At 40.3% G+C, this 18,826-nt stretch overlaps 1 protein-coding gene across 5 annotated transcripts in view; it reads left to right on the top strand.

Annotated features, from left to right (window-relative positions):
• Positions 1 to 18,826, top strand: part of SMAD1 (SMAD family member 1) — a 76,747-nt gene that overhangs the window by 10,486 nt on the left and 47,435 nt on the right. The window contains exon 1 of one of the 5 annotated variants that reach the window (XM_060299716.1): positions 2,587 to 2,604. The exons of the other annotated variants lie outside the window; for them this stretch is intronic. The gene's annotated coding sequence lies outside the window, so the exon portion shown is untranslated. Of the gene's footprint in view, positions 1 to 2,586; positions 2,605 to 18,826 lie in introns of those variants that run through there. 5 annotated transcript variants of the gene reach the window in all.

Here is an 18,826-nt window from a genome sequence, read left to right as displayed (position 1 = left end):
CGAACCCGTGCCCCCTCCGTTGGGAGTGTGGAGTCTTAACCATTGGACCACCAGGGAAGTCCCTGTAGAGCTCTTTTAAACATGGCTCAGAAAGCAGAAACCATAAAGGAAAAAATTATAGATTTGACAACATTTATGTGACCAAACACACACTCTTGAATGACCACACACAAAAATACAACCGTTCAAATTTGCAGCAAGTTACTCTTCTTGTAAAAAACTTAAAATCAATGGGAAATTCCACCCCTACAGAAAAATTGGTACATGGACCTGGAGAGTATCATACTAGGTGAAGTCAGGCAGACAAAGACAAGTATCATAGATATCACTTATAGGTGGAATCTAAAAACATGATACAATGAACTTATTTACAAAAGACTCACAGACGTAGAAAACAAATTTATGGTCACCAAGGGGGAAAGTGGGGGAGGGATGAATTTGGGATTAACAGATACACACTACTCTATGTAAAATAGATAAACTACAAGGATCTACTGTATAGCACAGGGAACTATACTTAATATCTTGGAATAACCTATAATGGAAAAGAATCTGAAAAAGAATGTGTGTGTGTGTGTGTGTGTGTGTGTGTGTGTGTACATACACCTGAAACGTAAATCAAGTATGCTTCAATTAAAAAAAAAATAAATGAAATTCTGGGCTCCTAAAAAAATTGGTAAAGGACAGGAACAATTCACAAATGAATGAAATGCAAACTACTAATAGACATGAACTGTTCTGCCGTGTCCTGGATGAGACTCTTCACTGGAATGGGGACGATGTCTTCTCTTTTACTTTATTGTATCATTCTTTGTGGACCAGGAAGGATCAGTCTGGGGAAACTGGGCTTTTCTCACCGAAGGAAAGGAAGCCAAAATTTCCCTGCCTCCTAAGAGAAGCTGGGGTCACAAGGAGGTACACAATGAATGTAAGCTGGAGTTATAAGAGACAGGCCATCTCCATCCCATTTCCTTGATGTTGCCCTGCTACCCTCATGACATTGGGCTAGGAGTCTCCTCATTGGAATGTGAGGTGTTCCCAGTGCTTTAGGGGCTCTCAGTTCTATGCAGGTTCTCAACCAGCTGGCATGATGGGTGAACTTTTTTTTTTTTTTTTTTTGCGGTAAGCGGGCCTCTCATCATTGTGGCCTCTCCCGCCGCGGAGCACAGGCTCCGGACGCGCAGGCTCAGCGGCCATGGCTCACGGGCCCAGCCGCTCCGCGGCATGTGGGATACTCCCGGACCGGGGCACAAACCCGCGTCCCCTGCACCAGCAGGCGGACTCCCAACTTATCAGTGAACTTTTAAGGATACCAGTGCTCCATAGAGCACATCGAAATGGGCCTCTTGCTCTCCCACCTGAGTTGCAGTATTAGATTTGATTTGTAGTGGCGTTTTCTTATTCATATGATACACAGTGATGGCCTTAGAACATGATTTTTCTTATTGAGCTAGACTGGTTCATAAGGTATTGAAATAAGAAGTTCTCCCACATAGTAAAACCTCTTATAAAGTGAAGAAAATTTGAAGTTAGGCATTAGCATTTGATTTCCCAGATTGTCTCTTGAGGGTAATAGTTAATGTCATGGGCGTAAGAAAGGCTTCTCATGTGCTGCCCGTAAGGTGGTTATTGGTAGGGTCCTTACCTAACCGAAGTACACTCAGTCTTACCTCAGCCTTGAGTTTCTACCTGGCCACTTGACAGAAGAGGATTCATCAGCATCTTCTGACCCACCATCTCCTCTCTCTTAAGTGATCTGCAAATATTTCAGAGTTGGGGGGGAAAAAAGGCTTTTGAATTTTACCCACAGGCTTACCACGAATTTCAGCCACAGGCCAGTTACCCCCGCCTCTTCTTTCGTTAAGTCCTTTCAGAGGACGGTGCCTGGGAGTAGGGGGCCGGAGCTGGTATGCATTGGTCAGAGCCATCCTTCAAACTCTTTAAGCCAAGTTGGGGAGGGAGGATGAATGCCGGCAACACGAGTCTTAATTTTATCAAAAAGGGTCCTTAATTTTATGGGTAGCTTTGTGTGGAAGGGAGTGGTAATGCTACAGTGAGTGTTGCTTTAGGAATTACACCTTTAGCCCTGTGACAGCTCAGCACAGCTGCCTGTACATAGCTTGCCATCCCATCTGTTATGGCTTCCTGTTTTGCTTTGTGTCCGTTGCTGGCTTTGCAGTCTGCATAATTAATAACAACCTCTTTATTTTCCCAGTGTTCGTGTTTGTGTGCTCAGGACTTCTATTCAGTTTGTTCAAGCTCGAGAGAACGAGCTTGGTTTCAAATGGCCTTCTGTTAAACTGTGAGCAAAATTAATTTGATTACCCTTGAAATGATTGGCATCCAAGCTGTATTTATAGCATTTATTTGCATGGAAACACTGAAGAGTTCTGTCTTGTCATACTGTGCAGGCTGAGATGTTGATCTGTATTCCAGGAAAGCCTCCATTAAAAGCGGTGCATCCTCACTGAGCAGTTCTGCTTTTTGTTGAGCCAATATTAATCAATTCAGCAAATGTTTCATGCATCCAGTGCTGGGCTCTGTTTCGGGGAGGGAGAGAGAAACATCTAAGTCAGTTTTTGCTGTGCAGAAGCAATCTTACTGGTAAGAGGAGACTACGATTATATGAAAAGCTAAATAACAAGCCATCGTTACTCATGTTATAGCGTCTTATTTTGAGTGTATTTCTTCAGTAATTGGGATAGCCTTTCAGAATCAAGGGATTAGGAAAGAAATCTAACGTAGTTGGTAGAGCTCCTGCACTGCCCACCTCCAGCTTAATGGATTCTTTCGGCAAGTTTTTGAGCATCTCTACCTATATTTCTGTTCATAGTGTCTCTTATAGAGCTTGATAAAGTTGGGATAAGGGGTCATAAATGTAGGCTTTGCACTGAGATTGTAACTTTGAGGAAAAATGCAAACGTGCTTGTCTAATGCAGCTTCTGTTTTAATAGCTTTTATTACAGTTATCTTATTCATTCTTTAGACTGAGTTCCTTGAGGGTATGTGGACAGTATCTTTACGATCTTGATGTTAGCACAGTGGTTCTCACTTTGCACATCAGAATCCTGTGAATGACAACCACCGCAGAAATGCCAGGGCCCGCCCCTGGGGGGGGCTCTGATTCCAGGGTTTCTGTTGGGGAGCTTTTAAAGAAGCACCACAGGTGAGTCTAATGTACAATAGCATTGAGAACTGTCGGCTTGACACACGGTAGTGATGAGTGAACTTTTTCATTTTGATGTGTTTAAAAACATGTTGGGAAATAGGACGTGTGGTATGCTGTAGGTCTGTTGTGAGTATGAACTATGTCTTTGATATCCAGCAGCACTTGCTGCCGGGTGATACCTGTTCTAGGTGCTCCAGACGACCCAGGTAGTTCTGAGGGTTAACTTTTGGTCCCCCTTTTTTAATTTGAGGAGAGAAGAGATAGAAAGAAAGGATATGTGTGTTTGAGAGCTTTCGCTTTTCCCTTCTTGAAGGAATCGGCAATTCCTTGTGTCCTAGAGTCTAGAAGTAGAGCTAATAAATAAAGCTGCTGCGACCTGGGGCACCAAGAGCACAAAGAGAAAAGGAGAGAAGAGTGTTAGCGGAGGTTATCCGGCAGAGTCTGGAGGAGTGTTTGGGTGTCACAGCTGGGGGGAGGGCAGGGCTGTTTCCGCCAGCAAGGATGCTGCCAAATGTCCTGTAATGCCGAGGTTGAGAAACCCTGGAATAGGGGATAAGGAGGGGGCCTGGAAGGCAGATAGGATACTGAAGTGGTCGTGTCACAGATGGCTGTTCCTGCCACACCCGTATACTGTTTGCTGTGTTAGCCCCTCTCCCAAATCCTCTAGAGTCAAGAGCACTGTTTTTTGCCCTTATCTGTAGATAGGATTGTGACTGCCAGCTGTGTATGAGCCGTTAAAAATGAACATTTTAATATTTTACCTATAATAAAATATGATACTTGAAAGAGTCCTTCAGTTATTTTCCATCTGTACATTTGCTTGAACGGGACAGTATTAATTCACATGCAAAAAAATAAGCCAGTAATTTTTGTTCTGTTTTGCATACGTTTTCAGTAAAGGATACTAAGAACGATCAGTAAAACGGGAAAAAAAACATTACAAAAATAAACCCAGTAAAGCAATCAATCAATCCATCTCTGAGAGAACCAGAATAAAAGGAAAATTTCCAATCTTAACAAAGGCTATCTACTAAAATCTTACTTTTTAAACTGCTGTTTCTTACAGCATCATTTATAAAGGAGGAGTTTGAGGCGGCGCAAGTGTCTCCCTTTTAGGAATGGATAAGAAAATACAGTCTGTATGTCTTTTTTTTTTTTTAAAACCACTACACAGTAAGTGGTAAAAATAAACTAGATTTTAAAAAGAGAACAATCAGTGGGAATGTAAAGAAAATGAATTTCTTAAAAGGAGTTTAATTTTAATATTCCACAGCCTCATCATAAGAAAAGAGTATTACGAGTTGAACACATACGTGGGCTGTTGGTGTGAGGTAATGGTGCCAATTTCCTTGTGTCTTTGTTCAGTTATCGCTTACAACTACTTATCCCTATGCTAGGCTGTTTAGATGAAAATGAATTTAATTTTGTCATCGCTGCCCTGATAAAACTCTTGGTTTTTTCATGTTCTAGGAAAGTGGCAAGATGCCAAGAAGGAAAGCAACAACGAAAACAAAAATAAGTTGGGGAGAGAAGGAACCAGGGGGATTAAAGTAAAACCATAAGCACATGCTTGCTTGTCAGTCCCTCTACTTTATGCATGAGACAAAGGAGGAGGTTATTTAGGAGAAGCAGGGTGGTGGAGGGGTTGCCTTGGCAAGCCCTTAACCTTTCTGCACCACGGTTTCATCATCTCTAAAATAGTCTCTACATCATAGGACTCCCATAAGGATTAAAGAGAGTGAATAGGTATGAAGTGTTCAGCACAGTGTTTGGTGTTTCACGGTGGTGGTGATGGTGATGATGACGACGATATGAGAATGATTTTTTATTCCCTCTGAATACTTGAGCTGTGTTGGAAACTGACAGAGACCATGGATACACTCTTGTGTGATTTCTCCCATAGAGCCACCTGCGTGACAGTCCTCTCTCCCTTCGAAGTGGGTGGTGATGAAGCTGAGAGCTTATGGAGTCCTCAAACTGGGGTGTTTCAGACGTTCTGTAAAGACTGTTCCCAATAGAATGAATTTCCAGAGGAGGATAGAGTGATTTATGTGACGAAATATGTTTTTAAGTTTTTATAACATAATAAAACCATTATAGTTAAGTCTCTGTCATCCACGTATAGATTTTCCACAGCAATATTTGAATCTTGAGCAGGCATTTCTTTAGAATTTACTACATTCTCAGAGTATATAACAGTTTTATGGTTAGTGTAAGCAACATGTGGTAAGGAATTAAAAGCGTTCTTTGATAAAAGCATAATACATATTCGAAAAGCAATGGTTACGTTTTATTAAGGCTGCTTTGGATTATCCATTCCGTGCTTCATCCCCACTGATGCAAGTGGTTGATAGCTGGACTCGTTTGGATTTCCGCATCAGGGTAGGCAACACAAAGCCCCAGATGCACAGGAGATGTAGTTGTGGTAAAGAAATGGCACAGGTTTTTGGCCTCTGTCCCTTAGATAAACAGCCTGAACACGTCCTGTGACTCTATCATGATCAACCTGATAATATATGGTTCTTCAACCCCCCGCCCCCCATACGGTGAGCAGGGTGATGCTGGGAACTGTTTCATACCCATTTTCTTCCTACTGCACCTTTGTGTTGGGGATAAGCACTTAAAGTACTGTTCAGTTAAATAGTGAATTGGTGGAGACTAACGCCTCTTAGTAGTTGAACGTACAAAGGAGGAGAACTTGTGTTCTGAAGCCTTCTAAGGGCACTCTGTTTATTAGGTTTTTCCATCTCGATTGGTCAGTAACTCACTGAGGGGAGGTTAATGGATAGAAACTGGACTGAACAAGGGATCTGAGGCAGAAGAGACCTAGATCGGTGGTGCTGGTCTCACCTAATTCTCTAGGTGATGCTTGCTTGTATCCACAGCATGGTTTCCCTAACGCAGTGAAAGACGGAGCATCTGCTGCTTTTCGCTCTCAGTTGGAGGGAGCTCTCACTGTTCTGGAAGAGGGCTGCTGCCCTTTGTTCAAATTCTCCTCTGAGGTGGCCAAGCGAATGTAAGTCCAGCTTCGTTTTTGGCAGATTGAGAACAGGATGTCATTGATCATGGAGGAGAGTGAAATCTGGCTGATCTCAATGTTTGTTTCGGTGGTTATGTAAACTTTGATTTTGAGAAGTCATTTTATTCTTCCAGATAACAGATTTACATACTGGAAAAGGGACAGGACCAAATTGCTTTTGAGATATTTGAGTAATACAAAACATTTCTCTGGTAAGAAATTCATGCCCTGAAAAATTGGAAGGAGATTTGAATTGTTAATGGAAAGGGGACTAGGAACTAGAACGGAGAGGAAACTGAATTTTTTGTTATAATATGCCATTTTGTAAAATTGAATTTTTTGATCATGTGGCTGAATTGTATAATAAAAAAGTACATTCCCACCCATATCATATTCACCCAGAATTAGGTCATATGTCCCAACCCCATACATTGGAATACATTTCTCTGAAAATCCTAGTTCAGTGATAATTCCATTCTGGGCAGAGACACTTTCTATTATTTTTTCCTTCGTAAAACGATAAATCTTGTCACCTGTTGGTCATAATACTGTCTCCTGGAGCCGTGTAGAATAAACCTCTTACCTACTTTCAGTTTTTATTTGTTTTTATTGTTAGAGTCTTAAAATTGAAAACCGTAATTGGTTGTAAATAAAAATGGTCTGCTTTCCTGAACTCCCCTCCTGCCAGCTCACTCCTAAAGGCAACCACTTGTTCAGATTTGTTTATTTCCTTCCAGGCTTTTAAAGGTGTGCATATATTATACATGTGCAGGTTTCATTTCTATTTGTGTTTTTAAAATGGGATTGTACTATGTGTATGGTTCTCTAGCTTTTTTTAACTGAACAATTACAGTACGGTTTTCTTTCCATGTTAGACATGAAAGGCTGTCCTCCCCCCCACCTTTTTTCGGACAGTTACATCATTGTCGGATGTACTATAATTTATTTAATCGTTCCATTATCGTTAGATACCTGGGTTATGTGGAACATGGATGATCTTGAACACAGATCAAACGCATCTGAGGATACTGCTTCCCTTGTAGCTGTTTCTGCGGCTGTTTTCTCTCATCACCCTCATACCACCGGCCTGCTGGAGGTAGGGGCCTCCTAATTGTCTCCTCCAGACCATTCTCCCACCATCCTCCATGAAAACACCCACCTTTGACCATCCTGTCAGGTTATACCACACGTCCCCTCCTTGTTACTCACTCACTGCCTCACTGCCCACCCTCCACCCTAATTCCTACAGGATTTCAGTGTCTTTATTCCCTTCCTGCTGCTCCTATGATCATTCTCGGTCTACTTCTCCAGTGACCTTTGACCCCAGCTCAGGTACTCAGGCTCATAGACCCATAATACGGGATTTTGCACTTCTAAAATTTAAACAGATTTCACCAACTTTATGTTTAATTATTTTCCTCATTTACTTAAGCAATAAAGTGTTATTTGTTCATAGCTTACCTTCAGAATACGCAGTAGCTGGGATCTGACCACTTCTACTGGGCTGATCCAAACCTTTATCATCTTTTTTTTTTTTTTTTTTGCGGTACGCGGGCCTCTCACTGCTGTGGCCTCTCCTGTTGTGGAGCGCAGGCTCTGGATGCTCAGGCTCAGCGGCCATGGCTCACGGGCCCAGCCGCTCCGCGGCATGTGGGAGCTTCCCGGACCGGGGCACGAACCCGCGTCCCCTGCATCGGCAGGCGGACTCTCAACCACTGCGCCACCAGGGAAGCCCCTAAACCTTTATCATCTTGAGCTGTAACAATTGCCATAGCTTTTTTTTTTTTTTTTTTGCCATAGCTTTGTAGCTGGTCTCTTTCCTCCTTCCCACTCCTATCACTCCTCCTCCTTCCATGCCTTCAGACAGTTCTCAGCCCAGCCATACCACAGTCAGCCTGTTAAGCTAGAAGTCAGATCACGTTGGCATCTCTGCTCCCAGCTCGCAGCGGTTCTCGTCTCAGTTCAGAGGGGAAGCTACAGAATCCTTGCGGCGTTCCTGTCTGTCTGCTTCGACCTCCCCTCCCCTCGCTCTCTCCATCCCAGTCACATTGGACTCCTTGCTGCCCCTGGAACATTTCAGGCATATTCTTGCCTCTTGGCCTCTGCCGTTGCTCCCCCTCTGCTTGCGACGTGCTTCCCTAGATATCCACGTGGCTCCGTCCCTCACCTTTTCAGGCTTCTGTTGGAATATCACCTTCTCAGTGAGGCCTTCCCTGACCACAAGAATGTAGGTCCCATGAAGGCATGATCGTTTTTAAAAAGAGAAAAAGCTGTTTCTGTCTCTTGTTCAGCCCTGTGTCCCAGTGCTTAGAATAGTGACTGGCATGTTGTGGGTGTTTGTCGAATGAGTCGAATGACTGTAGTGGTTATCAGCCTTTCTTTTTATCGTTTTCTTTCCTTTTTTGGACAAAGTTAGAACTTCACTGGACAGACAAAAGCTAGGACACAAACTTTGTTTTTTTTATATAAACAAAATATTAGAATTAGCTTATTGTGAACCAGCTCTGTAAATATGTTACATTTTTCAGCATGTTATAATTTTCAAATCAACTTTACGTATCCCTATTTAAGGCTGATGCCAGCCCAGCGGGGGGTAGGTGGTGGAATCAAAATTTCATGGAAGAGCAAATTGAGGCTCAGAGAGGTGTTTTGTTCAGAGAGCAGCTGCTAAGTGGAAAGCTGCTCTTCAGACCTATCTTCTTTCATTCCAAGTGAAGGACTCCTGCTCTCTCATTTAGAAGCATCTCAAAATGACAGAAACATGGTGGGGGTCTTATTTGAAAGCCTGGAGACTGCCCTGATTGCTTACTCTAGATTTCGCCTGCCTTTTGTTTCCATTTGGAAAGCACATAAAATAAATGGTTCACTTTAAAATTCCTGACAATGACAGAGCAACAAGTTTTATTTCTCTCACCTGTGGAGGAAGTGGCCTCCACCCAGTTTTACTGAATTAGGAGGGAAGTGATTTTTTCAAGTGATAAAAAGAAAGAAAATTCCATGCTCTTCCCAGAGGAGGAGTTCAACAATTGGGAGAATGGCGTGAGACCATATGTTGGTTTGTAAAAGGATATAACTTGTAAAGATGTTTCCTTTGATGCCTGTGATGAATATGGATGTGTTTCCCTTCTAGAGGGTCCTGATTAAATTATTCAATTAAGCCCGGAGCTGGAGGATCTAAATATAGGGAGAGGGTTCAGGCTGTCCTGCCTTGTGGGTGTCAGCTCACCCCTACAGATGTGCGTGTTTGTTGTCATAAATAACACCTGCCAGATCAGTGGAGAAGGAGAAATGTTCCAAAAAATGAAATACAGCAGAGTATTTTTCTTTTTTAAATAAAAGGGACAGTTTTTTTCCGCCCTTCGGCCTATTCCATTTTCATTTGTGAATTTGGCATTTGAATTACTGATTTTTTTTTTTTTTCTTAACCTGATTCATAGACTTTAGTATCTGTTCTGGTTTCAAGTGTAAATCTACCACTTACTAGAATATGATCTTGAAACAGGTACTTAACCTCTGATCCTTAGGTTTATTACTAAAACTGAGAGAATGCTATACATCTTGAAAGATTGCTATAAGAAGTCAATACGATCGTGTTTCTAAAAACGACCAATATAATCCTTGCATAAGGTAATAGCTCAATTAAAATAATTTCATTTGTTAACGATTGAATCATTCCTCACTGGTCGCTTATGGGAATTTACCGCATTTAGCATGCTTTGCAATCAGTAAAATTGCTATACTACGATAACAATGACTCAAAGCGAAGAGTTTTTTCTAAGAGACGACTGTATACTTTTTCCACTTATAGTCTGTACAGTTGAACTTGCACATGTCCCTGCTCTGCAGTTCCCAGTGTTTGAGGAGTAAGCACTTGCAAGCCAAATGAGTCTATACAATTTTTGAGTTGAGGTGACTGCAGATGAGATTTATCAGAGTGAGGCCTTTAGGACCTGGATATCTTGAAAGGCTACCACGTACTGAAGGACAGCTTTCCATTACAAGCATGAATTCGAGAACAGGGATTCAGGGGGATTAAGGAATGTTATACAACTTCTAGAGAAGTGGTAAGGAGATGTAGCAATAAGGCAAGCTTGTTTGTTGAAGTTGAGGACAGCAAGAAAACTTTTAAGTGTCTCCAGTCTACTTTAACTAAACAAGTAATCGTCTCGTGAAACAAAACAGAACTGACACTTGTTACTCTATAAGGGAAGCTCTGTGACTAAGAAAAATTGACCAGGTGCCCTGTCAGCAGCCAGAATTTGTCAGGATGGAAGGACTTGTGTATGCAGAGCAGAACCAGAAAGAGTTCTTGTCTTGAAGAATTTTCTAACACAACGAACATATATTAAATAGCATACTTGGTGCAACTGAATGCATAAACTACGGCCCTGTCCTTAGAGACGCATCTAATTGCGACATCCCTAAACTCCTTGCTTCATTGTCATGAAGGGGATGCTGCTTTTGGTCGAAATGTCACCGCTCACGATGAACTTCCAGCTGGTAGGTGGTGAGCTCTTCTTTTTGATTCCTAAGATTCCTACTCACTTAACACTGTTGAGAGACCACATCACGGCAGCCCTTGCCAGCATGTCCCTCAGGTCACACCTGAGAGACTGGTAGACTGGCTGTTAGTGCCTGTGTTTTAAAGGCACCGGTACCTGCGTGACTTCATTATGAAAAATAGCTTTCAAGAGCTGGTCCACTCTTCCACCTTCACCCCCTAGTTTCTCCAGACTTGGAAAATTAACCTTGAAAACAATTTTTTAATGAAAAAGAGGCAAACTAGCTATTCTGTGTCATCAAACTGACATTTGGAAAGTTGGGAAATGTTTGGAAGTAACCGAAACAAGGCTTTATAGTAAGAGGCTCAGGACAGTGAAGTCTGCCTTCTGAATGTTTGTGACGGCAGGACTTTGCTGTAAGACCAGCAGAATTCTGCGATTGCCAGTGGATCTTTTTTTTTTTTTGTAAAAAGTATTATTTAAAAAATGTTTTCTAATTTTTTTATTCTTTTTCAAATTCCTTTCCCATTTAGATTATTACAGAATATTGAGCACAGTTCCCTCTGCAATACAGTTAGGTCCTTGTAGTTATCCATTTTAAACACTGCAGTCTGTACGTCAATCCCAGACTCCCAATCTGTCCCTACCCGCCAGTGGATCTTCGTATCGCTTTCTTGTGTAGGGACTTGGTTTAAATATATTTTCTTTTTCTGAGGATTCAATCAGAGTAGAGTTCCTGTTAGCCCAACTTCTCAGCAAAGAAGTAGGTAGTTTAAAAAGCGCTTTCAAGTCTGTAAAAGAAATGGAGAGAGGTTTTATTCATCCTCACTTTCTTCTTGTTCTAGGATTTTTTTTCCCCCTTTATTTTGGTTAGTGGTGAGCTTTATTAAGCTACATTTGACCCGTTTGAAATTGAGAAATGTTGAGTGAAGGTCCAGGACTAACTGCTAGTTTAAAACAGGAAAAGGAAATGCAGAGGGACTTCACCTGTTTTCTCCTTCAAGACAAGTATCCCAAAGCCAGATGAGTTCCTAATTGCAGTAACCGGGGAATAGAAACATTTGAACAGGTTATTTGTTGAAACGACGTCACAGAATCACAGACCATCGTTGCTTTGGGATATTTTCTGAGACTGAAATAGCTGGAGAAAACCCATCTCCGTTTTTATTTTCATTGTGATGGCATTATACTTGTGTAGCAAATTTTAACTCGTTTTTTCCCCTGTTTCCCCTGGTATGTTAACTTTCTGACTCTTTTTGATGTTTTAATTTAGCTAAGCATCTTGGGGGAGGCAAGAGTTCTCATCAGGCCTTGAATCCTATCTGAAATCGGATGTTAGGCTAGATGACACATACCTTTCCACAGAACTAATTAATATTGCCGCCAGTCACTTTATACAACACACCTCTGATGTACTTTACACCTCCATGGCATTCTGGTGAGGTATTTGGTGAAATAATTTAGATACAACTACCGAACTACAGAAATCATGTAGTTTGCTTGTGATTTCTCTAAAGCCGCACAGTAGCTCTTCTTTAGGAGCTAGTCTTACTTTTTCTGTTTCTTCACAAGATCATCTGTTTAAGAAGAGCTAGTGGTATAAGTCAGGAAATATGCCTACAGTTTATTTAGTCACTTGGAAATACTTGTTTCCCCCGCAAAATGGATCAGGCATTTTTTTACAGAAAGATAATTTTTGTAAAGTTTCGTTTTTCTTAAGTAACACATCCAACAGTTACACAGTTCCAAAGCGAAGTTAATCAATACCCCTGCGTTTAGTTCCTTGATTCTTTTGATCTTTATGCCTTGATGTTTTACCATTAGAGTTAAGACAGTAATGAACCAAAGAACAAGAAGTCGGGGGTGGGGGAGAGTTGCTTGCTTCATTGACGGTAGACCATTTATCTCCTTTTTTTTTTAAGGTACTAGCAGGGAGTCTTTGATGTTTTTCCCCCCAGTCACTTTTTTGGAGCCTGTATTTCATGCTGATTTTATTGAATCATTTCATTATTCCCTCAGTCGTTTTGTCTAGTTCACTGAATTGCGTGCCAGTGCAGGAACTGTAACAGCACTGGTCTGAAGCTGTAGAGGGCGACTGGCCATTGTCTGTCTCCTCTCCTCCTCCTTCTGTTAAAGGTACTTGGTTTGTAGCACTTGGCAACTCCCCCCTCCCGCCCTTTTATTGTGCTTCAGATACAAATTAGAATAATTTCCTTTTAAAACTTTCAGTGGGAATCTGGGATCTGAGGCATGGCAGAGAGTGTATTTTGTTGATATTCACACAGTTGGATAATTACATGTTTCTGTGCTAGATGAAGATGAAGAAAATGCCGTTGTTGTGCAATTGGCTAATGAGGTTTTCTTTCAGTATAGAGCGAGTCTCACAGCAGTTAAAGGTATTTTACAGCTTCTTCCTTTTTTCCTTTTAACATTAAGGAATACCACATAAGCTGCAGAATTCAAGAGCCAGGTTGAAAGGAGCATTATAAGTATTCTTCTCATTTGATTCTGGCATTGCTAATAGAAATCCTTCCCGTGGGCAAGACTCCATAGGGAAAGGGCCTGACTTTAGAACCCTGTTTTAAACTGCATTTTTTTTTTTTTTTTTTTGGTACGCGGGCATCTCACTGTTGTGGCCTCTTCCGCTGCGGAGCACAGGCTCCGGATGCGCAGGCTCAGCGGCCATGGCTCACGGGCCCAGCCGCTCCGCGGCATGTGGGATCTTCCCGGAACGGGGCACGAACCCGTGTCCCCTGCATCGGCAGGCGGACTCTCAACCACTGCGCCACCAGGGAAGCCCTAAACTGCATTTTTATTACTTCCCAAATCGGGTCACACTGTAAATGCAACCTGATTTATAAGTAGACTTTGTATGTGTCTTGAGTTAATGAATTGAGGTTTTGTTTTTTTGTGTGTAATTTGCAAATATTTGTGTATAGAGGCTTTTAAAAATTTTCAAAGTAACAGTTTTTTATTAAAGAATGTTTGAAAAGTTTTAACAAGTAGGGGAGAGAGAGAGAGATTATTACCCTTCCAGACCCGGCCACCGTTACATGCTTTGGTATATTTACATAGTTGTTCATGTTATGTATACCGTTATTTTGGTATATTTACATAGTTGTTCATGCTGTATATACCATTTTACATTCTGCTTAAGGTGTTTTCCCAGTTATTTTTATGAACATAATTTTTTAAGGGTTACGTAATATCCCGTTGAGTGGATTATACTACATCTTACTTATTTTCCAACTTTTAGATACTTTTTTTCCTTATAATAAAGAATGCTCTAATGAAAATCATTATGCAAAAACTTTTTTACCTTTCCAGTGCAGAGTGTTTCCTTAGAGTAAATTTCTAGAAGTGAAGTTGCCGGAACAAAGATCTCCCTATTTTTTAAGGCTTCTAAGGGGTTCTTTACCAGATGAATGCTTTTGCTTCTCTGTCATTTTGAAATGTTTGTATTTGGAGAAGAGGGAAGGAAATCTCTGTTTGCTGACTCATGTTTTTATTTTGCACTTTAAACTGATAACGCCACTTAGCTTTTGACATAAACTAAAGCAGGAAGTACCAAAAGGGGCAGAAAAAGAATGAGTTGCCTTGCCAAGGCCATAGTGTCATGGACACGTTTGAGTTCCTGATGGGAGGTAGGTTACTTGTTTGACTTGAATATAAAAAAATGCTTAACTCAAGTAGGCAAAAATCAGTCATCAGCCTGTATTTTGTTTCATATGCACATTTATGTGCAAGAGTTTGTGATCTTGTCACTTGAAAGTTTTTAGTGGCATCAGACCCCCCAACTGGCCCTGTGGTGTTTGGAGAACATAGGGTTTTTTTTTCATTTTTTGTTCCCTGTGCGGAGAAGCCTTTTGTATTGAGGATATCACCTTAGCTGTCTTTCTAAAACATAAATCTAATCACACTGATGCCCTGATTTAAAGCCTTCCATTTGTCCACAGGATAAGATGTGTGACAGGCCCTTCACAGTCTTGCCCTGCCTTTATCAGCCTTGTATCGTCTACAGCAACCGTGAGCCCTAGCATTTCTCTGATGTTGGTGAGAATGAGTAATTTACAAAAGTGGTTTAAAAGTTGAGGCTCTAGAGCCAGACAACATAGGTTCACTCTGGCCCCACCACTTACAACTGTGCGCATGAAACCTCGGACAAGTTATTTAACTTTTCTATTGTATATTTCACTTTCCTTACCTGTAAAATGAGGAAAATAAGAGTGTTCACTAAAGAGGGTTTGTCACAAAGATTAAACTAGTTAGTAGATATAAAGTGCTTGGAACAGTGTCTATCAAGTAGCGATCACTCAGAATATTAGCTCTGTTGTTTTGCAAAATTCTGCTCATCCTTTAATGCTTGTCTGATAGTTCTTCTTTGGGAAAACTTCCTGAAATCCCTGGAATTAACTGTTCTCTCCTTTTCTGCTTTTATTCGTTATCGTTTATACTTGTCGTATAGCTTTTGCACACAGTGTTATTGTTGGTTCAGGGTGGGCAAATGCATGGTACATGGGCCGCCTCTTCTATTCCTGCACTCAGGGTTCACCTTGCTACAGTCCTGGCATTCCTTCCTGCTGAGGTCTGCACTTGACCCAAGACTCCGCAGTACAGTCCTTTAGCTTGGCATGCAGGGGAACCAGTTTGCTTCAAGAGAGTTCACTGTTTACACACTGGCTCTTCAGGATGGAGACATCTTTGCTTCCATCCTCTGTGGATACCGTAGGTACTTAGCAGGCACTCAGTGCAGCTTTGCTGAATGAATGTCACTTTGAGCAGTTAAAGCAAAGGTCTGCAATGGTGGTCCTTAATCTCCCCAACTCCCCACATACTTACCTTCTATAACAAACCCATCAGTGCTAGAGTTTGAAACAGCCCCAGGTGATTTTGATATAAACTCGCCCCCTCTATTTGAAAACCATTGACCAAAATATAAAAAAGCAGTTTTTGGAGTTGAAGAAAAGGACATACAGAATAAGAAGAAATGTATTCCTTTTATAAATTGTTGCTAGAGGACAAGGAAAAGAAGTTGTCTTTCTTGTTCTTTGGCACAATTAACCTTTAGGTAAAAGTAAATGATCATTTCAGGAGGTACACTCTGACCAAGTGTGACTTTTGATGGTAGCATAGTTTTATTTTCTCTTTTTCTGTTCAACGAAAATAACGCCAGCTTCAAAGCACTGGTAAAACTCTTTACCTTACAAAAGGAAACAACGGACCCGCTACAGCCTGTTGAATAAGTAAAGCTCCACACTTGGCCTTCTGATTCCTTCAGGGAGCTAAATCATTCATCAAACATTTATTGAGATTCTGATATGTGCCAGCTACAGGGCTAGGTTCCAAAGCTAGGAAGACAGTAAGATAGAATTCCTGAGTCATTTTCCTCTAGTGAAGAAGTAGCTATAGACATGCACAGCTGTATGTCTATACCACAAAGTAGCTATAGACATGCACAGTTTGCTATGATAGCTGTTCATAATTATTATCCCTTTGAGTTCTGAGGATCAGTAATGATTTCCCCCTTTTATTCCTGTTATTGGTAATTTGTGCCTTCTCTTTTATTGATTTATAGGTTTTTTTAGAGGAATGTCTTGATTTTATTCGTATTTTCAAAGAGCTAACTTTGATTTTATAGGTTTTCTCTCTTGTATATATATATTTAATTTTTGCTCTCATTTCTTTTTACTGTCTTTAGGTTTAATTTGCTGTTCCTTTTTTTTTCTTTTGATACATAGAAAATTAGTTTTCAGCTTTTTTTCTTTTCTAATATATGCATTTAAGACAACCCATTTCCTGCTAAGCATGGATTGAGCTACATCTTACAAGTTTTGATGTGTCATATTTTTATAATCATTCAGTTTAAAATATTTTCTAATTTCTCCTGTAGTTTCTTTTTTGACCCATGCATTATTTAAAAGTAATTATTTTCAATAACAATACTTTTGGCATTTATTCTTAGTTATACTGTGATCAAAGGACATATTCTGTATGGTTTTATTCCTTTGATATGTGTTGAGATTTGCTTAATGGCTCATATGGTCAGTTTGGATAAGCATTCCATGTGTTTTTGAAAGTAGTACGTATGTTATAGTTGTTGGGTGCATACACGATTGAGTCAAGTTTTTAAACATGTTGTTAATCTTCTATATCTGTTGATTTCTGTTTACCTGTTTAGTCATTTACTGTGTTAATCTCCCACTAAGATTGTTAATCATTTTAATTCTGTCAGTTTCTGCTTTATGTGTTTTAAAACTGATTACTTGGATAAAAAATTGGGATTGTGGTGTATTTGTGGTGGATCAACTCTTAACGTTATGAAATGTCCCTCTTTTATCCTTGGTGATGCTTCTTACTTTACGGCTTCTTTTGCCTGATACGATAGCTGTGTGAGCTTTTTTGGTTAGAATATGAATAGTATATTTCTTTCCATATTTTTTTTCTTTTGGCCATTCTCTGTCTTTATATTCGACGATATGTGTCTCTTGTAAGTACAGTATAGTTAAGTGGTGTCTCCACCCCTACCCCAGTCTTTTGCTTGGCAAATTTAGTCTCTTGATATTTAAGTAATTCTTGAGACTTTGAGGATTAGCTGTGAATCTTACTGTTTTCTATTTTTCCCATCTATTATGTGCACTTTTTTCCTTTTTCTTAAGTTTTTTTGGATTAAACATATTTTAAAAAATAATTCCATATTTTTAACTCCTCTATTACCTTTTTGTGGTTTTTAAATTCTTTCAGTTGTTTGTTTATTATGACATGAATTCATAACATATCAACAATACTTTAATGCTTTACCACAACCTGGGTAGGCAAGGACCTTAGAAATCTGACTTCATTTACCCCTTCTGCTTTATTTGTTATGCGTTTTAATTCTGTATTCTAAACACCACAAGACATTCCTATAATTGTTCTGTAAAGTCAGTACCCTTTTGGAGCTCTTCGTTCTTTCCTGCAGTTCCTTGCTTTTCCCTTGTGCCTGAAAATTCCTGCTGGAAGCCAGTTCTCTCAGATTTTGTTTGTTGGAGAGCATATTTATTTCACAGTCATTTTGAATGATTTTTCTCCACTAAGTATAGAATTCTGAGTTTCCAGCTTTTTATTTGTAGGCTAAAGATGTCATTTCACTGTCATCTGGTTTCCATTGTTTCTGTTGAAATGTCAGCTGTCAGCCTTATTGTACTCATTTTGAAAGTATTGTGTCTTTTTAAAGACTTTTGTGGTAGGGTTTCAGCAATTATACTGTGATATGACACATTAAAACTTGTGGATACCTTTCCGTCTCTCCTTCTTTGGATTTGTAGGCCTTCATGAATCTGTGGCTAGACATCTGTTGTCACTTTTGGAAAATCCTTGGCCAGTATCTACAAATATTTCCTCTCTCACAGTTTTTCTCTCCTCTTTTCCCATCATCTTGTTCCAGTCTAGTATTAAGATGATTCTATTAAGATGATTCTAGGCTGTGTTTCAGTGTTTGTAAACACTGGTCCATTTCAGTTTTACCCTTGCACACTAGGGCATACCTCTTCAGGGGTCTCAACTGAAAGTCTGGTATGTTTACCAGGCCCTCAACTCCATTTTTCTTTTTTCTTTTTTTTTCGTCTCCTCAGCACTGTGAGACTACTGAAATCTCTGTTTGGTTCTTTAGCCTCTTTCTGCTTGGCTACTCACAGCACAGGCATTGGCAACTAAACGCCTTGAGAAGAAAAGCAATGAAGAGTGTTCAGCTTATTATTTCATTGCTTTTCACATCTCTCCAGCATCTTGGCCCCTCATGTCCTGCGTACTTTGGTTGCTCTTTGATACATTTAAAAAGTTGGGGGGTTTTCCCCCTGATTTGTTCATTTGTATTTTATTCAGCTTTTATAGTTACTTTGGGGAGGAGGTTGGTTTGATACCTGCTACTGAATCTTAGCCGGACTTGGTACAAAGTTATCATCTTTAATCTTTTTCACCGTTTGTGTTTTTATCTGGTGAAGAGTAACTAGAAAGTTTAAATGAGACAACTTGACAAAAGTATTTGGTACAGTATGTGTTCACGTGCTTCATTCCTTTCATGTAAATAAAAAGCAAATTTGAAAAAGTAGGGGGTAAATTTCCTACCTGACTTGCCTGATAGCCCATAGGCATAGGCTT

Source organism: Globicephala melas, chromosome 5 (assembly GCF_963455315.2).
Source record: "Globicephala melas chromosome 5, mGloMel1.2, whole genome shotgun sequence".
In the NCBI taxonomy this organism is placed as follows: Eukaryota; Metazoa; Chordata; class Mammalia; order Artiodactyla; family Delphinidae; genus Globicephala; species Globicephala melas.
This window is presented reverse-complemented; position numbering and strand designations above follow the sequence as displayed.